This window comes from Rhinolophus sinicus, chromosome 3, assembly GCF_057876585.1.
Source record: "Rhinolophus sinicus isolate RSI-liver-muscle chromosome 3, RSI-T2T, whole genome shotgun sequence".
In the NCBI taxonomy this organism is placed as follows: domain Eukaryota; kingdom Metazoa; phylum Chordata; class Mammalia; order Chiroptera; family Rhinolophidae; genus Rhinolophus; species Rhinolophus sinicus.
The window spans coordinates 4,294,458-4,320,395 of record NC_142503.1 but is presented as its reverse complement, the minus strand read 5'-3'; positions in this window follow the sequence as shown (position 1 = coordinate 4,320,395).

The following is a 25,938-nucleotide window of genomic DNA, read 5'->3' as shown; positions in this document are numbered from 1 at the left end:
TATGTAATTACTATATATAATTACAATTATTATATATAAACAAAAGCACAACATAGGCAAATATAACCACAAAAGAAAAGTTTTCAAAAACTAAGCCACAGCCATAGGACGGTCTATTGAGCAAATCTAGAATTGAAAGATAAAACTCTTGGAAATGAGTTGCTCGCTTCTGAGATAAGTGTGCACCCTTTTCAAGAATAAGCAAAATCCTACTTGTGCATCAAAAGCACAATAAATTTGACATCAAATAAACAGCAATAAAAAGAAAAGACAGCTTCTCACAAGGTTTTTCTCCCTCCGAGAATGATAAGAACCACCAGCATTCTTTAAGACGACAAATCTTTCTCTCCTTAATTAGCATCTCTGCTGACACACTGCCCCAAACAGATAGCTGTAAAGCCAGCTGCATATAGCTTGTTTGTTGTTATTTTTTTAACAAATAAAAGGAAGAAAATCAACAGCAGCGAGACTTGAGCCTATTCAATTGCATTGAGTTTTCTCTTCAATTCAATTGATAATTTCTTCTCTAACTTCAAAATAATCATATAACCTCCAGTATCAGAAGGAAATGTCACTCGTAAATGGGCTTGCTTGCAACTATGGCTTACTGAATGCAATGCTGAGCATTCGATTCCAAAAGCAGTCAGATCTATACTCACTATTTTGCTTCCTGACATGATTTTTACCTGATTCGACTAAAATGGACCCAGGATATCTCTTCCTACATATGTATACATAACAATTCTCCACAGCTCGTTATCCAGCAGCACACCCAGTTCAGTTATAAGAGTCAGACAATGCCTTTTTCAAAGTATATCTCAAAATCCAAATGCGATAATGTATTTTCAACCAGGTTATAAAGCAGAGATGCGTTCTAAATAAGTAGGTTCCTCGGACAGCCATGTCTCCGAGCGTGCACACAGGTCACCAGCACTGGTTTAAATATGGCATTGGTGGCTAACACTCAGGAGACCTGACAGTGCATCAGGCACGGGTCCAGCGGCCACCTGTGGAGAACTCACGGGGTCTTCACACCAGTCCAGTCGGGACGTTACAACCTCTATGCACCCACAACAATAAAGGGCACAGCTGCATCATTTGCTCAAAGCCAGCAGGCCAGTATGTGGGGAACGTGGGACAGGAAGGGAGGAAGGCTAAGCTTGAAGCGCTCACCTCTGCGCTGTGCTATCTGGCTGGACGGCCATTACCTCAGCCAACCCTAAACCTTCTATGATTTATTTTGGGTCCTTCAAATCCACTAGCACATTACCTTGTAAAGGTATATATTTTTCACTATTACGTTATACATTATAATATATGATATATATTGCATTGTATTGCTATTTGTTATATTATATATAAATATATTACATTTATTTTCAGGTGTTTCAACACAAAGAACATTCCCATATGCTTCCTACCTCAAAAGGGCCTGCTGAGATTTTTCATTGGTTTATTCTGTATTGTTTTGCTCATAAACGATTGGACCGTTAGCCTCTTACCTGTTTCGAAGTGCGAACATATGACTTTGCTTAGCTCTATTCTAGATCATTCTCTATATTTGAGGGGGAAACACGTAACTGTCCTTGGTGTGCATGCATGAAAACAGTTTCATCTTTGTCTTTTGGGCGCCTTACCTGGAGATGCCACCTTGGTCTGTATGTACCGGGGAAGCTGCTCACCCCTTTTTCATGTCAGCTGCTTCCAGTAGGGTTGCTCCTCCGTGGGATAGGGGTGTCCATTTAATCTATATAACAATAAAAAGCCATTACGTACTCTTCTGAAACCTAAGCCCTTGGATACCCTTCAATTAACAACTGAGAACATGTCTCCTCTGAGCCACCTACTTAGCCAGCGCGCAGCTCCTGACAAAGTCCTTGGTCTGTCAATGCTGACGGGACAATGGCAGAGGGACGCTCTGGGACTTGCTGCCCTCCTCCTGCCAGGCTTTCAAAGGTCTGGCTTTGCCCTGAACCAGCAGGTCGGGAAGCCACTCAGCCAGACGACATTAGCTCATCTCCCCAGAGACTATGGTTTAGTAATATCTTCTCAGCTTTTCTTAATTAAGAAGCAAACGGCACCTCCCCTGTGCCAGGCTTTCTCTTCCTGTCTCCCCAAGTCTGCTTCCCTGACACCTGTGAGACGAGATCGGCCAGTGTGAACTTTCGGGGCATCAGCCGGACATGCCCCCAATGGGTGATGCAGACCTGCCCTCCTGGAGAGCTGGGGCAAGGCCTCTCCTGCTCTGACTGTCCCCCAGGCTGGCCTTGTTGCCTAACTGGAAGCCAGGAGCCTGATGTTCAGGTGTGGGCTGATGACCAGCAGGAGACGTTCACAGACCTTCCTCCCTGCACGGTTCTCACCTGGGTGGAGGGTACAGTCCTCGGTGCCAGACCTGCTCTCAGGAATTCCAATTAGTAGCCAGTGCTGAAGTATCAAGGAGAAAAGGGGCCCCTCGGCAAGCCCTGACTGGGTGCTCACGCTCCCCTTGGGATCCTAGTTCAGAGGCATAGATTGTCGAGACAAGATTGGGGATGCTGAGTCCATCCACGACACTTCAGTGGGGCACTTGTCTCTGTACCAACTTGAATGTGATCTGGCAGTTAGGAATCTTTGCTTTTGCTACCAAGAAATTCTGAGTCAAAATCTATTGTTCAAGGTAGAAACTGCAATGTTGTGTTTGTAATATTCTTCCTTGCCCCCTCCCAGTGTATGACCTTGAACTTCGGTGGGTATCTGAACGGCTGAGCTTCACTTATCTTTTCTTATCATCGGCCTCAAATCGTTTGGAAAGAAGACGGAGGGAAACAAATTTTAAGTAAACATGAAGTCACTGACTTTTTCAAGGTTTAGAAGTAAATTTTATTTTCTGCACCATGTGTCCTCAGCTCTTTCTTGTTGAGGGCAGGCCAGGAATGAGTTAATGAACTAAATGTGCCCAGCACATCAGAACTGTAAGGTTGCCTTCAACAAAAGAAGGCTAAGCGCCGTTGATTCTAGCAAAGGCCTGCAGTCCCACGTGGACGTGCTATGGGCAGGCTGTCCTGTTGATTTCACTAGATTTGACTCTTCAAAACTCATCAGTCATTTATGTGCTTACTCACTCATTTAACCACCTATGTGCAGTCTAAGCAGGAAAAGATAAGTGCTCCACTAGAAACTGCAGCCGAGTCCTGGGGAAGCCTAAAGAATTGGCTTAGAGATACATTTTCGTTCTGGAACAGAAGCTGCCGAGGAACAACGCAGGAGGTAAGAGGGGGCGTATGCAGAAGGGAGAGGGGACGAGAAACCGTGAGATGCTTGTGGGCTGGGAGCAGAGTGCTAGGAACGTGGGTGAGAACAGGCTTCCTGGTCATGTGACCTGTGCACTCAGGGCCTGGGGCTCGGCAGGACCTCGTGCTTGGCTCACTGCTCTGCCGTCACCATGCTGACATTCTTCATCTTTGGACAAGAGGTCCTGCATCTTAGTTTTGCACTGAACCCCACAAATCATGTAGCTGGTCCTAGAGGGGGACAAGTCAGAAGCAGCTGAGAGATGGGGAGACATGGTGTGAGATGGTCATGGATGGTCTCCCACACCAGGCGTTCTGGTAACAGAGTCAATGGAGGTTTCTGCAAGTCTCCCTACCACAACCTCACCTGCCAGCCCCCTGTTTACTGGGATGAGTCACATCTAGGCTCAACCCCTCCCCCACCCAGCCTGGACAAGAGGCTTAATTGTCAGGATTGCTCTAACCCAACACATTACCTCTCCGCCCATGGACCCTGCTGGGCTCCCAGCCCTCCTCTCAGCTCCCAGCCCAGAGCAGGTCAACACTAATGGGAAAATGCATAGATATGGAGATTGGGGTCACGGTACAGTCATGCTTTCTCACCTCAACAGCTCCTTTCCTTCTGCCTGTCCTATGTGCACCTTCTCCATTGCCGGCTACGACCCATGGATCCTTCACTCTATACATTCCACATGCAGCTTCCATCGCCCACGCCTGGAAAATTTCCTTTCCTACTTTATTCACAAAAGTCCCTCCATTTTTTCATAGCCTCCGCCCACCATCTTCATCCCCAGTCATCTTCTCCTCCTTGAGGGAACCCAAAGGGGGATGCGGACAACCCCATCTGCACTGAGGATGGCATCTGGGCTGCAATCTCAGACCTGTTTGTAGCCTCTCTGTCTTCTGGACTCTTTTGCATTAACCCACAGATTCAGTCCCTCTAATCTGAGTAAATGCATGTACACATAAGTACACGGTCGTCTTACCTGCCAGCATCTTCCTTGAGCTGTCGGACCTTCACTGTCCCAAACGCACCGCTGTGAACGGCCCCTGCTGCTCCCCTGGGGTGATATTCTCTTCCTCTGTGACTTTACTTGTCTTTTTGTCTGGTTCTCAGTCAGAGCTCAAGAATCACCTTATTCTACTCACAGGTCCACAGCCTGGATTCAAACACAGTTCTATCTGGTTCCAGAGCAAGAGAGGACATAACGAAACAAGGCATGGTCCCTAAACGTGGTCCTCGCTGACTTCCTCTTTTGCCTGCCACCACTTTAGCTTTGTTCTGGCAGATGGCATTGTTGTTCAGCAAATTTTGTTCTCCCCAAATCCCATCACGTCATTGGGCCTGGACGCATAAGTTGCTTTGGTTGATGGAGCAGAATGATGCAAGTGGAAGAAGCTTCAGATGCCACTGCCTGATTTTGCTCAGCTCTTGAAATCCTGTCTTCCACCTTGAGAAAAGTATGTCCTAGGTGGCCACTGGTCCAGAATGTGAAAATCCATGGAGGAGACCTGAACTCAACGTAGTTTGCAGCCCAATGCAGTCAAGCCATGGGAGTTCCAGCCAACTCACAGATCCTTAAGCAAGAAAACACGTTTGGAAGCCACTGGGTTTGTTTGATACACACCAATATCACAGCAAAACCTGACCAATACACTCTCCCATGGGTTGGTGGCCCCAGTAAGGAATGGAATCGATCCACAGGGCCTATAGGAAGAAGAGAACGAGAAAAATTCTAAGACATTAGAAGACCCATGGATGGAACTAGGTCAGCTTTAAGTTAAAGCTGCATTTGTAGACAAATGTTTCCACGTCTGCTTGCTGAAAAACATCCCAGTAACAGGCTGGTCCATCCATCTCCTCCTGAGGAATGTCAGAAAGACCTTTTTCCTGGATCTTGTGTTTACATGCAGAGGAAGCTCTCTGGCCCCACCTCCACCCTTTCCTAATGCCACTCCAAGGACAGTGGAGTGGCTTCTCTTCTTGGTGACTTAGAAGAAACTGGGCAAGCCTCAGAAGCAGCTTCTCGACACAGGGCACGCCATCTGGTCTGCTACCTACCATGCTCTAAGATTTTCCCTAGGGAGAAACACCTAGTGACTGGGTGAGTAGATAAGTAGAATTCTACTTGCTCACAAACCTAATGACATTTAGAAGAAGAGGAAAAGGTCACTGATAATAAAGCTTGGTCCCCAGTGGCTTCACACCTATTTTATTTCCCAACTGGTTCCTAATTCAGGCAGGAAAGAAAGGGACATGAATGACGGATCCCCTGCGACTTCACACTAAATTTACTGCGGCATAATTTAGAGCCCTGTAAAAATCATGTATGGCAGGGAGGAAATTACTGGGTTTGAATCCAAGACCATGAGGGGTCAGCAAGACGTGTCCTTCTGTGTCTTTGCCCTGCTTGTCTTGGACCAGCAAGGAGCACCCGTCTCAACGACACTTTGGTAAAAGAAGCTTCCAGATCAGGATGTGAAACGGGCAGAAAACCACCTTCACTCAATTAAATTTGGGGCGATTTTGTCCTTTCATATTAGAACACTGATCAACATTAGCATCAATAATAGTTTGGACCTTGAAGGGACCTGTCGTTGACTCTCAGACGTTAATGAGACGAGACACACTTGGTAAATTCCAACCACTGCCTCTTGCTGAGAGGACCAATGCCAGTAATGAACCACGGAAGCTTCTGAAAAAGGCACATGAAAACAGTTGACAAATGAAGTGGGAAGGCCCTTAATGAACGAATTCTAGTTGTTACCACCAGTTTTCTAGACTTTTCCCGATGCTTCCATCTCTAGCTATACATCACAGCTTCAACATAAGAAAGTCTTTGGAAGGATGGAGAGTCCACAGAGTGAGGATATTCTCTAAGGTTTTCCTGGCCTATCTCAGGCGGGCTCTGTGCAGCGGGGGCTGTCCACCTTATGGTCTCAACCTCTCACCATCTAGGGAACCACATAGCCTCCAATTCACAAAGACTTTTAACAAAACTCTACTAAGTGATGAAAAATTGTTTTCTCATTTGTACTTATTATAGGTAAATATTTAGTCGCCAATCTCCTTAGAAAAACCGGTTTAAGCCCATCAAGTCGCTATTGTGCTGGTCAGCAATGAAAGGTCACGTTTTAGTGATTTCCACGCTCTTATCAAAGCAAATATGTTTTAGTCATTGGAAATAGCTGGTAACTATTCAGAGACCCCTTTACTACTTTCCCCAACACTAGGACTGTGGATTAATTAGGATACACTGCTTTGAAGGACCTGCCTACTAAACTCCTGTCCACAGTAGAGCTGAAATGGCAAACATTAAAATCTTTCTTGTGAAGTAAACCTCTGCCACGACTCTTACATTAAATGCTGCCAAAATGGGGGGGAAAAAATCTTACCTACTCATCTGTTTGGATAAGTGTTTCTTAATTTATCCAATGTCTACCCTGGGAAATTACATGCTAACTGGTGAACGAATGGGTGACAGAGAGATGGTAGTTAATGGACACAGAAGTGGGGAATCTGCTCTTGGAGTTGACTTGTACGCGAGTCCACAGTGAACCTTCCTGGATGTACAGGGGTTGGCAGAGGGATCCTGGAGACCCGAGAGAAGGAGGTGAAGGCCAATCCCTTTTTGGTCCACTAGTGGGACGTTCAGAAACCCAGTCATTTAAAGGTTCCATCACTGATGATTCCAGTTGCTGAGAAATTATCAAACAGGTTTCCAGTGGATTTCACAACCAAGTGGCTTTGTGTAGATGATGAAGATGATGAAGAATGAGTTTTTATTTATTCACAGAAAAAAGAAATTCTTTTTCTCCTTCCTTCTTTTCATTTTCTCATACTTTCATGTTATACTGTTGAAAATGTAAATACTGAAACATGGAGACAGGCAGAAAGAGAGGGAAAATGAAAAGAAGGAAGGAGAAAGAAAGAAATCAGATTTTACTGCTGGGAGTATAAATCAGAGATTTAAAATGTTTGCAGCTTCTGATCCAGTAATCTTATTCTAGGAATCTCTCCAATGGAAAGAATCATAAATATTGACAAAGTCTTGAAATCATCTAAATATCCAACATTAAGTGAGTAGTTAGTAAATGTTTACTATGCGATTGCTGACAATTATTACTGTAAAGAATTTATAATGACATGGGAAAATTTTTGTGAAATTCAAAAGGACACACAACTGTGAGCATTAATTATATTTTTAGCTGTGACAATAAAAAAATATCAAATAAAATATACTAGTAGTGATAAAATGGGTGATTTTTATTTTCCTCTGTGCAACTTCCTTTGTTTTCCAAATTTTGTTCCATGAGCAAATTCTACTTTTGTAATTTACATATATGGGAGAATTCTAAGATGCTCCCCCAAGAATTCCTACTCTAATCCCCAGGACTGTGAATTCTATGAGCTACCATATCCATGATTACGGTATGTTACATGGCAGATGGGGTTGGCAGGTGTAATTAAGATCATGAGAATCAGTTCACTTGCATTAATCAGAAGGGAAGGTACCCTGGCAAGTCTAATCTAATATTTGAGCCCTGAACAGTAGAGTTTTCTCTGGCAGAAAGTAAAGTCAGCTAGAATCAACGCATGAGAAGGATTCTACACACAGTCGCTGGCTTTGAACATGGAGGGGGTTGTGTTACTATGTCTTCCATTGTCTGTAACTGATGTCAATGTGATGCTTTCACATCTGCACTCTTGCTCGCCTAGAAGGACTGCCCGTCCCACAGTTAGATAATTCCTAAACGTACTAAACAACTGAGCATAGTAAACATAGTAAACAAGCTGAATTATTCCTTTGAAATGCAAACCAGCCAATGCAGAGCCCACACCCCAACCATCTCTTCTATCAGGTTCTCACCACCCAACCACCCCAGAGCCAGGTACCAAACCACTAGGAACAGTCCCTGTGCCCCCAAATCTGGAATCATTCAAACCAACCTGCTCATCCTTCCCATAGAAACCGCCAAAAGGCCCCGCCCACATTTCCCCTCACTCCCTCTGCCTCTTGGCCCACCCTGTGCTTCCCTGTGTGACCCTGGTCCAGGGACCCTGGCGTGCCCCTCCTCCAGGGACCTGTAACAACGTTCCTTTTCAATGGCAACTACCTCCCTATCTATTGGTCTTACTGAACCTCAGATTTACTGTTAATACACTCTATTTTAAAACGGGGTCACGTGCAAGGGCCAGAGAGCATCTGAGGGGGACCCCAGGAGTACACAGCAACCCCTGGCTGACGTCCAGCAAGGAGAGCGGGACTCTAGTCCTACAACAGCACTCGGCCAACCTCTGAGGAGCCGGGAAAGGCCGTCTTCCCCAAACCGCAGAGAAGAGTCTGACCCGGCCAACTCCTTGGTGTCAGCCTGTGAGACGCTGGTCACAGGACTGAGCCAAGCCGACCCAGACTTCTGAGCACGAGGATCGTGAGGTAATAAGGGGGTATTGTTTTATACCTCTGGTTTGTGGCAATTACACAGCGTAGATAAGTAATACAATATAAAGGGGGTGCCAAAAACATGTACACAAGTGGACACTCAAGCAGAGTTCACCATACTCAGAAGTGTCTGGACGCTGATGGGAACGAACCACTTTGAGCACCTCTTGTCATTGCAGAAGTCAAACGTGACTTGTATATATTGATCCGTATATATTGAGTATTACAACTTTAACACAGTTTTCCTTTCTTAAAACGTACATACATTTTTTGGCACTCTCTGTATGCATAAATAAATCTTCTATAGATATCCATTCATATATTATATGTAGGCTGCCTTCAATTGTATATCAAATTTTAATTTGGTTTATTTCCTCAAATCCAAATAAATCACATCATCTTGTTTACACTTTTAGGGCATTTTCATTCTGGTTTTTAATAGAATTCAAAACTATGAAAAACAATCATCAAAGCCCTGAGCAGAGGTGAGACAGATTATGGTTTGTGCATCTCCGACTATCTCGTTAGAGCTGCGGGGTCATAGCCCAGGACGCGTGTGTCTGGGGTTCTTTGATGAGGCGTGAACCGCTCACCTGGTAAATACTGAGATTCCTGCGGCAGCTGAGAACGTGCGCACAGTGCGCTTCTCCCCTCTGGCCCTCGGTGGGCATATGTGACGGTGGAGGCTCAGACACAGGGGACGGCACCCATCCCCACTGTCACCATCCTTAGCACCGACCAAGGGAGACAACTTTGGGGACATTTAGAATGGGGGACACTTGCTGGATGTAACAATCTTGCCCTTGATTGCATCAACAATAACGCCTTCCTGAAAATAGAGTCCATTTGGACAAGGAGTGCTTTCCAATCCTAGTCAGAATGTTAATGATACAGATACAAATCTTTACAAGCGAATTCTAAAATTTAACGTATTTAATGAGCCAGGTGCTGGGATGGGGGTGGAGTTAAGTAAGATGGACCGCATCCGAGTGTCACCCTTCCAACCAGGTCGGTCCTCAAACCTTTTCCTTCTCGGCAGATGTTCTCTTCAGCAAGGTCTCAGGGTCCAAAACCCCTCCTTCAGGCCTGTCCCTGGACCGAGGTCTGCGTTGCCATGGCAACCTTCCACCAGCGCTCACCTGGCGGGCGGGCCACTTCCCCCTTGTTCACACAGCAGCCTTGCTTCCCTCTCCACATGGCCCCCAAGCATTTGCCAATGAAGTCTCACTCTCCCTGCCACTGGGAGGACGGATAATTAAAGGGTGGAATTCTTAGAGACACTCAGAAAATGCTTTCCGTTTGAGTTTTTCATTTGCTTCATAATCAAGCCTTTGCTGTTCTAATTTGCTTCCCCACTAATTGTCATTGCTCAACCTTAATGGATCCAAGAACCACACTGAGCAACCGCTAAATGACTCTCTGCATGACTCACCTGCTACCAGCCACCGGACTCCTGCTTCTTGTATGCAAACTTGGCCGCCCTCCCTGCCAGGGCTGCCGCCGGGGCCCAGGTGGGCCTGGCAGCCAGGCCCCAGGGATTTCGTGGTACTATCAGGCCCCTTGGGTCCAGAAGGATTAAAGCCCTACAGCGTCCAGCATTCAATGATATGCCTGCATGTACAAGAGCCTCGAAAGCCTGGCTGTGTTCAGAAACTATGCTAATCGGTCTCAGATCTACCGGAGCAAAGCCAGAAGCGATTAGATCATCTTGGGAGAAGCATAATCTTGTATTCTCGACTCCACACTACTAGTCTCACTTTCTTCTTCATCTTTATTTATTTATTTATTTTGGTGGGGGGTGATCTGAATGGAGGCCGAGCTCCAAAAGCAAAGAACAGAGACCAGGGGAAGCATGACTCCACGCTGTTTCCATGAGCCTCAGAGCAGCCCAGGGGCCAGTCTCAGGGTTCTGTGTGTGAACTCTGACCTGCTGTCTCTCCCTGAAGCTTGTCACTTGGCACCAGCCTTCTAGGCAACACATGTGATGAGGATAATCTCAGAGTCTCGAAGTCTGAGCAAAGAAAAAGAAAATAATCTTACAAAAAAAAAAAACGTAGTCCATTCTGGAATAACCCAATCAACTCTTCATCAATAATTGAGAAAATGCAAATCAATCTCACAATTTCATTTGGGACTGAACACATATTTCTATCTGGCAGGAACTCTGCTAAACAAAAACCCAAGAGGAGATACAATCAGATCATACACACACACACACAGGATTCGGTCTCGGCCACAAAAATGTGTGTCAAGTGAATATAAGATGAAAAAAACCTGGAATGTGATGGGGTTCTTTTATATTTGACAAACACAAATTTAAATTTATAATGAATTAATAAATTGCTAATGTTGTTCAGATTTCTGGTCAAATTCAAAGTGCATGTATTTAGTCTAACATAGTTTTTTTTTTTTTTTTTTTTTTTTTTACATTCCTAAAGTCCTTCATTTGAACACAAAGAAATTTCCGAGTTTGAGAGATCAAAGCTTATGCTACTAGCGCTAGCTGGGACTAGATGAAGGAAGAGCTCACTCACTTTTTTTTCAGAATGATAAAATAATCTTCATACAGATTCCGAAGCACATGAAGTCAAACTTGGGTGATATTTAAATTAATTTTGGGGGTTGCAGTAAAGAATCTGTTTTGAGTCCATTGTTTTCCTCAGTTGCTCTGCACCTGAGGAAAATCCAAGAAAACCAGGCTGCTGTGTAATTGTCACCCAGTGTAGATGTTGTTGAAAGAAAATATATCAAATTGATCCAAAATGTGAAGGGTAAAAAACAATGTTAAATTCTAAACCAACTTAGCTATTAAAGGAAGCAAGATGGTCACAAAGGGTGGGTCGAGAAAAATCATCGTTCTGTAAATGTGTTTGCGTGTGTGTGTGATTTTTTTGAATCTGTCTTAAAATATGATGATATAATATTCGTATATAATATTCGAGGATTTCACAACATGAAACAGATGATGAGCCGACGCTCAGAAGCAGTCATCCTTACACTCGTCCATTTACTTATTCAACAAATATTTATTGAACATGTAGAATGAACTGGGTTCTATGCAAGGAGCTGAGAATAAACTTCCTGAATTCAAGGAGCTTACAACCTGCTGGAAGAGACAAGATAAGAACAAAATATTGCCCGAAACGTGTGCGGAGGGTGGTGAAACTGGCATGAAGGAAACACGGGTTCTGAGCACCTAACGCAGCCTGGAAAGTAGGGATGTCCTTGGAAGTAGAGACATCATGCTGGAGCTAGAGAGCCTAGTGGAGCCTTCCAGGTGGCCTGGAGGGAACGTCCTTCCATGCAGAGGAAAGGTATGTGCAAAGCACAGAGGAAGAGAGCCGATGTCTTAGCAAGGACGCAGATGGTGGTTTGGTGAAATGGGATCTAGCATGAAGGAAGAATACTGAGACTAGAGAAAGATGGTTCTGGACGGGCAGGCAGAGAGCAGCCAGACGTCTCCCATAGCACACGTGCTGTCATTGTTTGCAGTTCTTTGTGTCCTCTCTTCGTCTGAGTCCTACATCCCTGCCCATTCTCCGGGACTAGAGTGGGCAGACGATATGCTCCCGCCCTGTTGATCCTGCGCAGCTTGACAATGACGTTCTTTAGCCAATAGAAGGTGAACAAAAGTGACAGCGTGCCAGTTCCTGACCTAACCTCCAGAGGCATCTCATGTTGCCACTCCTCCGCTTACATTCTAGTTATTTTCCACATGAAGGACGTGGAGCAAGTGGCCATTCGCCTTCAGTCCACGTGTGGCAGACCTGAACCCCAACTACAGCCCGGAGCTAAGCCCCGCTGACCTGCAGCCTGAAGCACGGTGCCCAGTCAAGCCCAGATTGGATCAGCTGAACCACAGTCCATCTGCAGATGTGTGAGCTTGAAACAAATGGTTGTCTTTGCAAGTCAGTCTGTTTTGCAACATTTTGTCATGAAGCATTATTGTGGCAAAAGCTAATTAATACACATGATGCTAAGAAACTTGGATTTCACCATAAAGGAGATGGAGAGCCCTCACTGAAAGATTTCAGTCAGAAGATAAGATTCCCATTTTAGAAATATCTCCTCTGGCATTTGCAGAACAGTTGGGCTAGAAGAGAAAAAAGACCTGGAGTGGGCAGACCAGTTAGGAGGCTACAGAGGTGAGAATATGAACTAAGGTGATGGTACCAGAGGTGGATAGGACAGGACCAAAACAACAGCCGCTCTGGGAGGTGATATCCTGTCTTTCATTGGAGATGAGTGGCAGGAAGGAGTTTGGGATAACTCCTGTTTTCTGACTCCATTGCTTTACCTGACTGAGGGCGTCTGGAGGAGGAGAGATTTACAGGGGAACAAAACGAGCACCATTTGGACATCTTGAGTCTGCAGTCTTGTGATGCATCCAATGGAAAGACCCCACTCTGGCCTGGAGCAGAGCAGACAGGCTTGCCCCAGAGCTAAAGATTGGGAGCTCTACTGCACTCGAAGTATTGACACTGGCAAAAGAACCAGGATGACACACAGCATGAGAGGTGGGGATGAGGACGAAGACCAGGGGGAGCCCACAAGAAAAATGGAAACAGAAAGACAAGGGAGGAAAGAGTTACAAAGAAGATAAAAAGAGCCAGATGGCACCAAAAATTTCTGGAAAAGTTGAGAACTTCAAAGCCCCCCTTAATCACTGAACCTGTGGTAGAAAGATGGTCTCATAGAAACTGGGGCAGTGTCTGTACTCAACTTCCTTCTGCAGGAGGAACAGGAAGAAAGAACAGGATGGAGAACTGGAAGGGGATGACTCTGCTTCTGGGGTACATGGGTTTGGGGCTGAGAGCTGGGGATCCCAGGACTAGAAATACAGGTTCTGTGTCCCTTGCATGGAAGCAATGGTCAAAGCCACAAAAAGCAATGAGGGGATTCGGGGGAGGGGGAGGGAGAAGAGAAGAGAGACGCGGACAGCATTTAAATGGAAGGAATGGAGTATGAGCTTCCAATGGAAGGAGATCACCAGTAAGACCTGAAACCCTGACTGCCACGGGAGCCAGGAAGAGGCGCGAGCCTCAGAAAGGAGTGTCTGGTGAGTGCGACAGATGCCTTGGTCATCCCAGGTGAAATTTACAATTTTATTACATGCAGCAGTCAATCAAATTGAAGAGTTCGGTGGCATGGAGGGAACAAAGTCAGATTGTAATATAAGGAATGAAGAGAAATTGGAACCTGGAGGCAAAGCATGATTTCCTTCTTTGAGAACTTTGGCGAGAAGGGAGGTGGGTTGGCAGGCGAGAGACTCTCTGTGGAATAGAGGAGGCGTGAGCATCTTTGTTGTTGAAGGTCTGCAGGAAAGGTAGCACAAGGACAGAGACAGAGGACGAGTGATCACTGCTGCAGGGAGGCCCCAGGGAAAGGTAGCAGAGCAGGACAGAGAGGAACGGAGCACCTGGGGAGAGGTGAGCATCTGGCAGCAAAGAATGGACCTTCTATTCGAGACAGCAAGGAGGAGCAAGGGTGTGCAGGGGCCAGGTAAGTCGTGAGCAGAAGAGGAAGGACTGCAGAGGCTGTTGATGCTTCTGACGGGAGCTGTAGCAAAGAGATCCGTTTAGAGACTTGAGCAAGGGGATGGTGTTCAGAATGAAAAGCTGCCTAAAAAAATAAACAATGAGAGTCTTATGCTTTTGCATCTCACCTGAGGTAAGACAGTTTGTTTCTGATTTCAGAGCAGCCAATTAGCAAGAATAGTACGAACGGAGAGTAGAAGGATAGCTGAGTTCTCCCAGGGAAAACGCAGATGGCAGGAAAAAGGTGAAACCTCTGCCAATGAGAGCATGAGTGATGGAGGAGTAGAGACGAGCTGAGAAGACGAGCAAGGCCAGGAAGAGGCTGGTGCTGCTCATGCTACCCCACACACGGGGTCACCTGCCGGCTCTGTGCCACGCACGTCCTTCATCTCATGTCACCCTCAAAACCACCCTAGGAGGGAGGCATGAGAAGAAGATGGAAAGACAGGAGACCAGAGGTCAGAATGAGGAAAAAAGTACCAAGTTCAGCCAGTGAAAACACAGAAGCATCAGGGAAGAGGTTTCACTGGGGAAAAGTCACTCCAGGGGCTGTGGCCTTAGATGTGATGTTTTGAGTGGCAACCAAGCCACGTGTCTGTGTCAATGACATGCATTGGAGGAAGGGGTCATCTGAGTTGGGACGATTAGGAACACTTAGGTTCTCCTAGGACAAAGGTTAGGAGATAACCCAAAGGGGCATGTAACCTGTAGCAGGTCATGACAAAGGCGAAGTAAACATATAAATATTCACAAAATTCATATTGAAAGAGAGGTGTGGTATTCTTCAACATGCATAATCTTTATCTAATCACAAGAAAATATCAGACAAGCCCAAATTGAAGGAACAATTCATTGTAGAGACCAGATACCTGACCAGTATTTTTCAAGCATGTCACAAGCATAAAGACAAAGAGAGACTCAGCTCTGTCAGACTGAATAAAGAGATGTGATGACAATATGCAATGTGGACCTGAAGTTCAATCCTGGGACAGAATGGGACAGTAGTAGAAAAACTGGTGAAATCCAACTAGGATCCATAATTCAGCTCATAGGAATGTACCAATGTTAGCTCCTTAGTTTTGATAATTGTGCTATAGTTATGCAAGAGAAGATGCTTGGTGAAAGTCTAGGAATACTGTCCTATCTTTGCAACATTTCTCTAAATTTAAAATGATTTTTAAATTTAAAATTAAAAACCAAGATGGGTTTGAAGTGAGCTGTCTATCTGTCCTAGAGACGTGCAGACACTTCTTGCCTTTCCATACCTCAACCATCTCATTTGCATCCATGATGAAACTTCCTACACAAACTCCACTCTCAAGCAGACAGCACTGCAGCCAGGAGCCACTGTGTGGCTGCTTCGAGCACTGCCATTACTAGCACCCTATATTACCACCTAATTGTTCCACTTCAAAATCAAATTAGGAAATTCTACCTTTACATGGTAACATGCCGGCCGTAACCGAGACACCTCCCAGCCTCAGCAGGACTGCCATGTTTCACAGCTGCATGAAGCGCTATATATATGGCAGGAGAACAATGCCTCCCCAAAGATGTCCACGTCCTAATACCCAGAGGCTTTGAATCTGTATGTCACGTGGCAAAGGGGAGTCAAGGTTGCAGGTGGAGCTAAGGTTGCTTGTCAGTTGACTCTGAGATGGAGAGATTGCCCTGGGTTATCTAGGCAGGGCCAGTGTAAACACAAGTCTCAAAAGTGGAAGAGGAAGTCAGGAGAGAGAGCCAGAGAGATGGGAAGGAGAGAAGCACTCATTCCAAACTTGCTTGGAAGGTGGAGGGAGAGGCTATGACCTTAGAAATACAGGCAGCTTCTTGAAGCTGAAAAAGGAAAGGGTTTTTCAGAAAAGAATGCAGCTCTGCCAACCCCTGGATTTTAGCCCAGTGAGATTTACATCAGACTTCTGTCCTACAGAACTGCAAGAAGCTTTAAAAAAAAAAAAAAAAAAAATGTGTGTTGTTTTAAGACCCTGCATTTGCGGTCATTTGTTAGAGCACCCATAGGAGACGAATGCAAAGTACGAAGGTGTCCCTGGAATTGTGTGGGTCTGAGAAAAACAGAGACCAAAATTGGCAATAGCACAACAAACTTTATGCTGATGTCTGAGAAAATTTTCTCTACTTACAGCAAACACGGAAATGGATTTTCAAGCAACTTCTCAGAAAACAAACCACATGTCTATCCTCTTTCAAGACAGATAGTTCCAAAGAAAGACTGTTCTATTCCCGAATGCAGACATTTGCACTAAGCAGAAATGGGTGGGCACCTCCCTGCTCCAGCACGCCTGGGTGACTGTCCCCAGCAAAACGTTCACACATCAATCTTGACACTTCGTAGGGAGAGTGTCACCCTTCGTTCACCAGGCAGTACCATAACTTCATCCAAGTCTGCACACATTATATAAAAACAGGCTGTTGCGAGTCAATTTGAACATTACATTCGAAACATGTGTCATTGACTTTTTGTATTAGGGTGGTGTTTTTTTTTGGTTTTTTTTTAATTGGCTACATTTTATTAAATTTACCAACATATCTAATAAAATAAAACGGGATGAATTTTATTAGACACATTTTACATATATAACTACACATTCACACAGTATTTATATGCTAATTGTGTTAAATTTATTAAATTAGTCTCTATTGTATTCTATTCTATTCCATTCCACATATAATTGATTAGTGAACATTTGATCCTATCCACAATGTCCATAGAAACATTTAGTCCACACCAAAAGGTCCTTGATCAGATGCCATGACCAGCCAGGCCACTGAGGCAAGAAAGGTTCTTACTGCCAATTCAACTACAAACACAATTATTGGACTAATAGTATGTGATGGTATTTTTTTTATTATTATTAAATTTATTGAGGTGACAATTGTTAGTAAAATTGCATAGATTTCAGGTGTACAATTCTGTATTACATCATCTATAAATCCCATTGTGTGTTCACCACCCAGAGTCAGTTCTCCTTCCATCACCATATATTTGATCCCCCTTACCCTCATCTCCCACCCCCCACCCCCCTTACCCTCATCTCCTACCCCCCACCCCCCTTACCCTCTGGGAAACACTAAACTATTGTCTGTGTCTATGAGTTTTTGTTTCTCATTTGCTTGTCTTGTTCTTTTGTTGTTTTTGGTTTGTATACCACATATCAGTGAAATCATATGGTTCTCTGCTTTTTCTGTCTGACTTATTTCGCTTAGCATTATACTCTCAAGATCCATCCATGTTGTCACAAATGTTCCTATATCATCTTTTCTTACCGCTGAATAGTGTTCCATTGTGTATATATACCACAACTTCTTTATCCATTCATCTATCGAAGGACATTTTGGTTGTTTCCATGTCTTGGCCACCGTAAACAAAGCTGCAATGAACATTGGAGCACACGTGTCTTTATGTATAAATGTTTTCAGATTTTTTGGGTAGATACCCAGGAGAGGGATTGCTGGGTCATATGGTAATTCTATTCGTAATTTTTTGAGGAATCTCCACACTGTCTTCCATAACGGCTGCACCAGTCTGCATTCCCACCAACAGTGTATGAGGGTTCCTCTTCTCCACAGCCTCTCCAACACTTGTTACTATTTGTCTTGTTGATGATAGCCATTCTGACTGGTGTGAGGTGATATCTCATTGTGGTTTTTATTTGCATTTCTCTGATGATTAGTGATGTTGAGCATTTTTTCATGTCTATTTGCCATTTGTATGTCCTCTTTGGAGAAATGTCTCTTCAGGTCCTCTGCCCATTTTTCAATTGGATTGTTTGTATTAGGTTTTTAAGGGACTAGTGGATGGCTGGTGGATGGCATCTGTACTCAGCCTCGCAGCGAGTTATGGATAAACCCAGGTAACCCAGAAAGAAAGGCACCAGGACTCTGTCTCCAGGGTGTGCAAAGCAGAGGCACGCACTCCCTCATACTTGTCGCATGCTGGGACGGATGTACCTGCTGAGATTCCTGGCACGGGAAACCACTTCCTTCCCTGCTTTGCCTACGTGCCTTGTGTTACAAGCTTCCGGAGCTGTAACTCTGCTCCTGCCATCAGCCAGGTTCTTAACTGTTAGACACTCACCATTAGACAGTTGACGTTAGAGAGGAATGTGTTACAGGGTCTCGGGCCCACTCAGGAGTTGGGCACAGGGCTTAGCAGCCAGGAACGACGTCTGAGGTGGCATGAGGGTCAGGCTTCTGACGACCTTAGGACCCCCGACTGGTGTGGCCCCCATGGCCGTAAGCGCCCGTCCCACAGACATTCCTCCCCCCCCCCACCCACCGCCAGTGTTGCTGCCCCACCGAGAGAGCTCGGCTGCTCTCCTCCCAGAAAGGGACTTCACAACGCGCTCCCTCCCTCAGATTCAACCTGGCATAGGCACATCTGATTGGCAGAGCCAGGTCACGTGTGGCGTCCTGGCCAGAGGGAGGCTGGCAATGTGATTTTTGGCTTCTGAGGGAATTGGGACCAAAAATATGGCAAATATCTATCACATTTCTTTTGGAGTGTATGTCTTCTTTCAAAAAAGAAAACAAAGAAGGAGGAGAAGGAAAAGAAGGTTAAAGATAATTTAAACATATCCTTAGCAACCATATATTTAATCAGGCAACCCCCACCCCCTGACCTAATAAAGGACAAGACCTGTAAAATTGGGTTAATGACCAATATCAATCTACGTGCTGCTTACAAAAGACAGACAAAAATAAAATAATGCAAACAAGTTAAAGATAAAAAGATGACTGAAGATCAGTCAGGGAAACACAAATAAAACAGAAATCAGAGCACAGTTAGCACCAGACCTTAATTCAAGACAAAATAAATTCAATGTGACACTGAGAAGCACGATGTCCGTTTAAGGACTAATCCTTAAGAAAAGGACAAGAGTCATGAAATCTTCAAGAGACAAACAGTGTGTCCTCACAGTCTGTACAGCAAAGTGATTGAAATAGAAAGCACATTTGATTTAAAAAGAAAAGGGACACATGACTGTTAGTGTAAGACAGATCGAGTACCAAAACTGAGGGTGCAGGCGATGCAAGGAATGTGATGGGGAGTTCACAGAGGCACTCGATTCTGTGGGCTCCAGAAAGAGAAGAAAATTACTTACATATACCGACAATACTAGCACTAAAAAGTGACCTTACCTTAAGATGGGGGAAAGAAATTAGACATTCATAACAGCTTAAATTAAAGACTTCCTTCCAGAGATTTTAAAACATCCTCAAAAATAACTTTTGGTTAAAGAGTAAACAAAAGTAAATTTTGTTAAAAATGTGTCATTGTAATTAGGTCTGTAGCACATCAAACCTCAGGGTAAGTAGTCAAAGCTGATTTTAAAAGCAAGTTTTAATTCTTTAAATGCTTTCACTACTAAAACAGGAAGAATAAAATCTATATGAACTAAGCATTTACTCAAAAAATTATACACTTAACAAATTGGATAAGTGCAGTCCCAAAGGATTAAAAAGAAGAAATCAGTAAAATTGTTAAGCTAGTCCTTGAACTGATTTTTAAAATAGCTAGAAATAATATAGAAATAACATTTTTATAAATACTTTATAAAGTGTATGCTATTTAAATGTCAAATATCACAAAAACTATGGTCTTTCAAAAAAAATGTAAATTATCAAAATCAACTTGAGAAAAGATACAAAATATTTGTCATAAAAAATTACCTCCAAAAAAAGGCCACAAACTGCCAAAACACATATCTTAGTTCCTAATATCATTCTTACATAAGAGGAATCAGGGCTCCTCAGAGAAATGGCTGTTTCTAGGACAAGATGGGCCTGGAGCCTCTTATAATGCCAGAAATTAAGGAAATGCTCAGGGGAAAAAATAAAATAAAAAGGACAACCCACAATGTCAAGGAGCACAGGAACCAATTGAAATCACTCCCAATAGCCCAAAACTGGATCAATGTGATCAAGAGAATAAATGAAGTAGTATTGGATCATAACCCAAATTTAAGATCAACATCCATGAGTCCATACTGATATAAATAAGTGACCGAATAAATAAACAGGGGAAAAGAGACAAAGCACTCCAAATAAATGAAGTAGCTGCTCTGCCCTCACGGAGATGAACTAGAACTCCCCAAGTGTGGGCTGTACAGTGACTTCCTTCAAAGATTAAAGAATGCAAGAAGGGGGTGGGGTACCTTTACAGTGAAGAAACCTGGCTAATCCATCAGCCAGGGGGTCCTGGTCAACACCAACAGGGATAAGTCGTGCTGATAGTCCCTACCCCTGATGTGATGTGATGAGAAGACGTTTTACCTCCGTGGTCCTCCTCCCCAAAACCTGTTACCCTTGTCTAACCCTGAGAAAATCTTCAGGCAAATCCCAATAGAGGGACATTCAAGAAAATACATGACCAGGACTCCTCAAAACTGTCAAGGTCATCCAAAATAAGGACAGTCTGAGGAACTGCCACAGCCAAGAGGAGATGACACATAATGACTAAATGTAACGTGGTGTCTAGGATGGGTTCCTGGGACACAAAAGAGACATTAGGACAGTATTGAGTACAGTCCCCAAAAATCACTTTGTGAAGGGTGAAAGGTCTAACTATTACAGTGTTTTATACACCTAAAACTAATGACAAAAACTGTTTCTAAATTTTTTAAAAAATAAAAAAATAACAAAAGACATTAGGTAAAAACTCAGGAAATCAGGATCAAAAATGGAGTTCAGTTAATAGTAATGTATCAATATTGGTTTCTTAATTGCAACAAAGTTACCTTGCAAGGTCAGATGCTAACAATGGAAGAAGCTGGGTGTGGGGTCCATGGGAACTCTGTTGTCTCTGACATTGTTCTGTAAATCTAAAACTGTTCTAAAGGTAAAAGTTGTCCTTTTAAAAGGACACAAATACATGTTAAAAAATCCTCAGGTAGATTTTTTATAGTTTCAAGGAAATCATCACTGATGACAATGTTACAGAGCACAGAAACACAGAAAAAGTTTTCTATTCACTCGAAGTAGCTAAAACAACCTGTTACCAAATTCACATACATATAGATAGATATCACATCCTAAAATACTGGCAATTGAATTAAATAGTGTATCAAAACATTAATAGAAATTGTTAAAATAATAGTTAGTTAACCTGGTAAAGAACAACTACCTTAAATCAAGAGGCAAAATCGTATCTAAAACTCAAGTGGCATTCCCACTGAAATCAGAAATAACACCATATTGCCTGATAAGTTCACTAGTGTTTATTGTGTTTCTAGAAGTTAAACCTAAGATATTATAAGCAAGAATTAGAAAGAAGATGAAAACTCATTAGAAAAGAGGGAAAAGTATCATATTTTTAAAAGACATCATTGTACCTCTAGGAGAAAAAAACAAGAGCTTATTTTTTTAAAAACTTCATAATTAATTAGGGAGTGCAGAAATTTGTCAGGTTCAGTATAAACATCAAATACTGTAACTCTATATTACCAATAACCTGTTAGAAAATAAACTAGTGAAAATATCAACAGAAAATACAAAATACCTGTGTAAGAAGAAATGAGTGAGACGACACTATGAAGTTGGCCAAGGGACAAAGAGAGACCCAGGAATTCAGTCCAAAGATGGAGTCAGAAATGGAACATGGAGAGTCTTAGGGAAGAAGCCACACCAAGAAGGTGTGATGAAATGCCATGCACTGCAGAAGCGTCATAAAGGCTCACGAGCAAGGAGCCTATTGGGTTTGGCTGAGAATCTTCTACCAGTATCCAGCTCTCACTGAAACCTCTGTGCGCATATGCCCGGGAGTCACGGAAAGGAAGCAGGGAGGGAAGGAGGGAGACAGACAGACAACACTTTTGTAGATTTCTTCCACCAAAGGCTAGGTTTAAGCCTCAGACATGCCAACAGTTTTGACCACTTTGACCGGATTCAATTCTTCCAAAACCTGTAAATCAGTAGCCCAGGAAAACACAGTTTATATGTCTGATGAGTCGCTCAAGACCAGAAAAGAGTAGGCAGTCCAGAAAGGGTGCTGCAAGAAAACGACTTTTTCACCCTTTTTCTGATGTGCTCACTATTACATTAGCAGCAGCTCCTCCACTGACATACACCTCAGTCAACGATTTGAAGAAATCAATTTATGTTTCTGAAATTTAACTTGTGCCCAAACCAGTCAACACTTTACCAAAGGTGATGTAGTTCCGTATAAGTAGTACGTGTTTAATTCCAAATTCAAAGACTTGAGAAAGAGTTCCTGAGCCATGAACACACTTATACAAAGAAAAAGGAATCTAAGATACAAACTTGATTTAAGGTCTAAGGCCAGCCTTTGCCATCTCTAACTTTGGGGATTATTTCTTATCTTTTGACAGCTTTGGGGTGTAATTGATACGTAATGAATTGCACATATCGAATGTGTACAGATCGATGAGTTTGCCCAAAAGCACACGCCAAGGAAACTGTCACCACAGTCAAGGGAATAGGTGTATTCCAGCTCCCCCAAGAATGTCTTTGTTCCTCTGTTCTTTTTTGGTGCAATCGCTAACTTAGAACTACTTTTATAAAATGCCACAGAAACTAACACTCATAATACACAAACACACAAATACAAACATACACACAAAATCTACTGCCTAGAAGCGCTTGGGGTTGAGTCCGCAGGACTACTAATCACCTCTGTGTTTCAGGTTTCAGTCATTTACACAGTAAATTATAGCTCATTTTAAAAAATGATAAACAAATAACGTAAAGAACGTAAAACTTGACTCAAACTTAAGACACTTGGATTCAAACTCCTTGAATGAATCACTTAACTATCTGGTCCCTCTTTTTCTCGCATTATCCACATAAGAATGCGTGTGGAAATAGCTCATAATGGTAAACTGCTACATAATTGGGAAATGTAATTATCGCCGTACCTATTTCACAGCAAAGTAGAAGCGTGGTGCAAAAGTGATTGCGGTTTTTGCAATTACTTTTAACCTTTTAAACCGCAATTACTTTTGCACCAACCTAATACTAATTAATATGAACCTCTAGAAGAAAATTATTTTGAACTCTTTTTTAAAGCAAAGGAAAGACATACCTACAAAATAGTTTAACTATGTAGTAACTAAATACTCATACAGGTAGCCAAATTTTCTGCAAAGAAATTGATTTTTTTTCTAACTCACATCTGCAGTATTTTATGATGTAAATATTTTATCAAAATTTGCTTCATTGTAAAACAGGCCACCTTCTCCCAAACGTTTGAGGTGCAGTCATTTTTTTTTAATTGGGGGATATTGGGGAACAGTGTGTTTCTCCAGGGCCCATCAGCTCCAAGTCAAGTCACTGTCCTTCAGTCTATCTGTGAAGGGTGCAGCTCAGCTCCAAGTCCAGTTGCTGTTTTCAGTCTTTAGTTGCAGGGTGTGCAGCCCACCATCCCATGCAGGAATTGAACTGGCAACCTTGTCGTTGAGAGCTCAGGCTCTAACCAACTGAGCCATCTGGCCGCCCTGACATGTAGTCATTTTCTTCCCCAGAGATGGAACCAAGACATAATTAGGACAAATTAAAGCAGACGACAGTTACCTTGTATGCTTTGCACATACAAGGCACTGAGACAGCGTCAAAGGAGCAGGGAGGTCATTGAAGGAGAAAGCAGGCCGAGGGGACAGTGGGACACAGCCCTGGCCCATTGGGGGTGCTCAGCAACACATCCAGCTGTGCCTTCCATCAGCTGACCTCAGCTCCTCAGTACTTTCAGTGAAAAACCTGCCTAGGAGACGCAGGGGCTCTGAGGATTAAAAAGAGATGCTGTGGGAAGTTCTGGCATCACACTGAGAACTCGGCAGGTTTTAACGGAAGTGAAGCAGCTGCTTGACAGAAAAAGTGAAGGTGACAGGAAAATGTAACAGAATCTAAGCTAACTGAGCCTTTGGAGGAGAAAGGAAATCTTTGGAGCTGGAGTACTTAGCAGTACGCAGTGGCCGGCGAAGAAGAGAGTGCAGCCAGGCTAACAGCACGGAGCGCTGGGCCTCGCTGCACAGCAGTCACGAGGTGGGGGGTCTGGGCACTGGGCTCTGGGAGGACAAACACCACCCCCACCCCCACACACGCATCATTTAGGAAAACAAGAACACAGCGAAGTTCAGTACTACTTGGTGGGCATTTTTTTCTCTCTATGTTCTGGAAACTTCTGTGCAATTTATATATTTTAAAAGTGAATTTCTTTTCTGCCTTGTTTAGTGCACATCCCATAATAACGTCTATCTCTCCGAAGCTCTGAGGGTTTCCATATCAACAGAAATTCTGACCACCTAACAGCTGTCCTCAGTGACGGAGGCAAGCGGTCTGGGAGACAGAGCTCACAGCAGGCGCCCCTGGGAGGGAGGCCCCACAGCACTGGAGGTGACCTGCAAGGCAGTGACTGTCACCAAACCAGTGGACCTGTGGTCAAACCCACGTGAGCTGACGGCTCGAGTATCAAATGCTTCCTGACAACGGCCTTTCAGCCCTCTGAGAGCACAAGACCCAGAATCATCCTTTGTAAGTTATTTTCTTTTTATTTGAACAACTGAACTATACTCAAGGGGAATAACACAGTCTGAGTTGACAGAGACAGTGAGTCCCCTGAGACTCAGTGACTGTGTCACTGATTGGCTGCACGTATCACCCAGCCCCGGATAAAATGAATGACTATCCATCTGGATTTATCCCATCAGCCCAGGAGACAGTGATGGCCTGCTGCAAAGGCCTCGATCCCCCCGAGGCCAATCCCTCACCACAGCTCAGGGTGCCAGCTGCCCCCGTTGGGCCCTGCCAGCTCTCCTGGCAGCCCCCTGAAACACCATGTTGGTCAGTTCCTGGGGCCACCGCTTAGCCAGCCCAAAGGCAGAGTCCATCTCTACTGCTTGAGAGGCTGTGGCACCACCACAAGCACTGGGGCAGGGGTCATCACCCTGTGGAAGGAATGACGGCCACCCCCCACCGCAGCCCCACAGGATACACGTGGGTGACTGGCAAACCTCCCAAAGTAAAACAATCAAACAGCAGTGGTGCACGCACACACCCTACACCCCTGGCATCAGACTTGGGACGGCCTTGCTATGATCACAGGACTCAGAACCTTAGCACACATGTCGCAGCTGCCCTAGTGCTGCCAGACAAGAATAAGAGGCCAGCAAGCTGCCCGGTGGAGGCAGGAAGGAACCTACCAGCCCAGGCCTGTCTGGCGACCCGTCATCAGAAGTGGGTCGGCTCAGCTCAGGTGAAAGCACTGTGCCAGCCTCGCAGGCAGGCAAAACCCAGCTCCTGCAAGTGGGGCAGACCCCGGGTGACGGCCTCCATTGTGCAGCCAAGGTCAGCAGGGCTGGACAAAGGGCCAGCAGAGCAGGGAGATGCACTGCTGCCAGGCCCCAGTGGGGCGCAGGGGGCACACGGGACGTTGCAGCATGCAGCCCCCAGAACCAGTATGCTCTGTCCACACCACGAAACAGGCAGTGCATCTGCAGTTTGGTTCTTGTTTTCCTTTTGTCTGCACAACAAATAAAACTTTAAGAGAGCGAGCCGCCAGTGTAGATCCTGTGTAAACTACTTGAGCGTTGAAAGGATGAGTAACCTACTAGCACTTCACAATTCAAGCAGAGCCAGAGAACAGGCACACACTCACACACAGTCGTACTTGAGTCACACACACACTCACACATGCCCAGACATGTGCGTGCA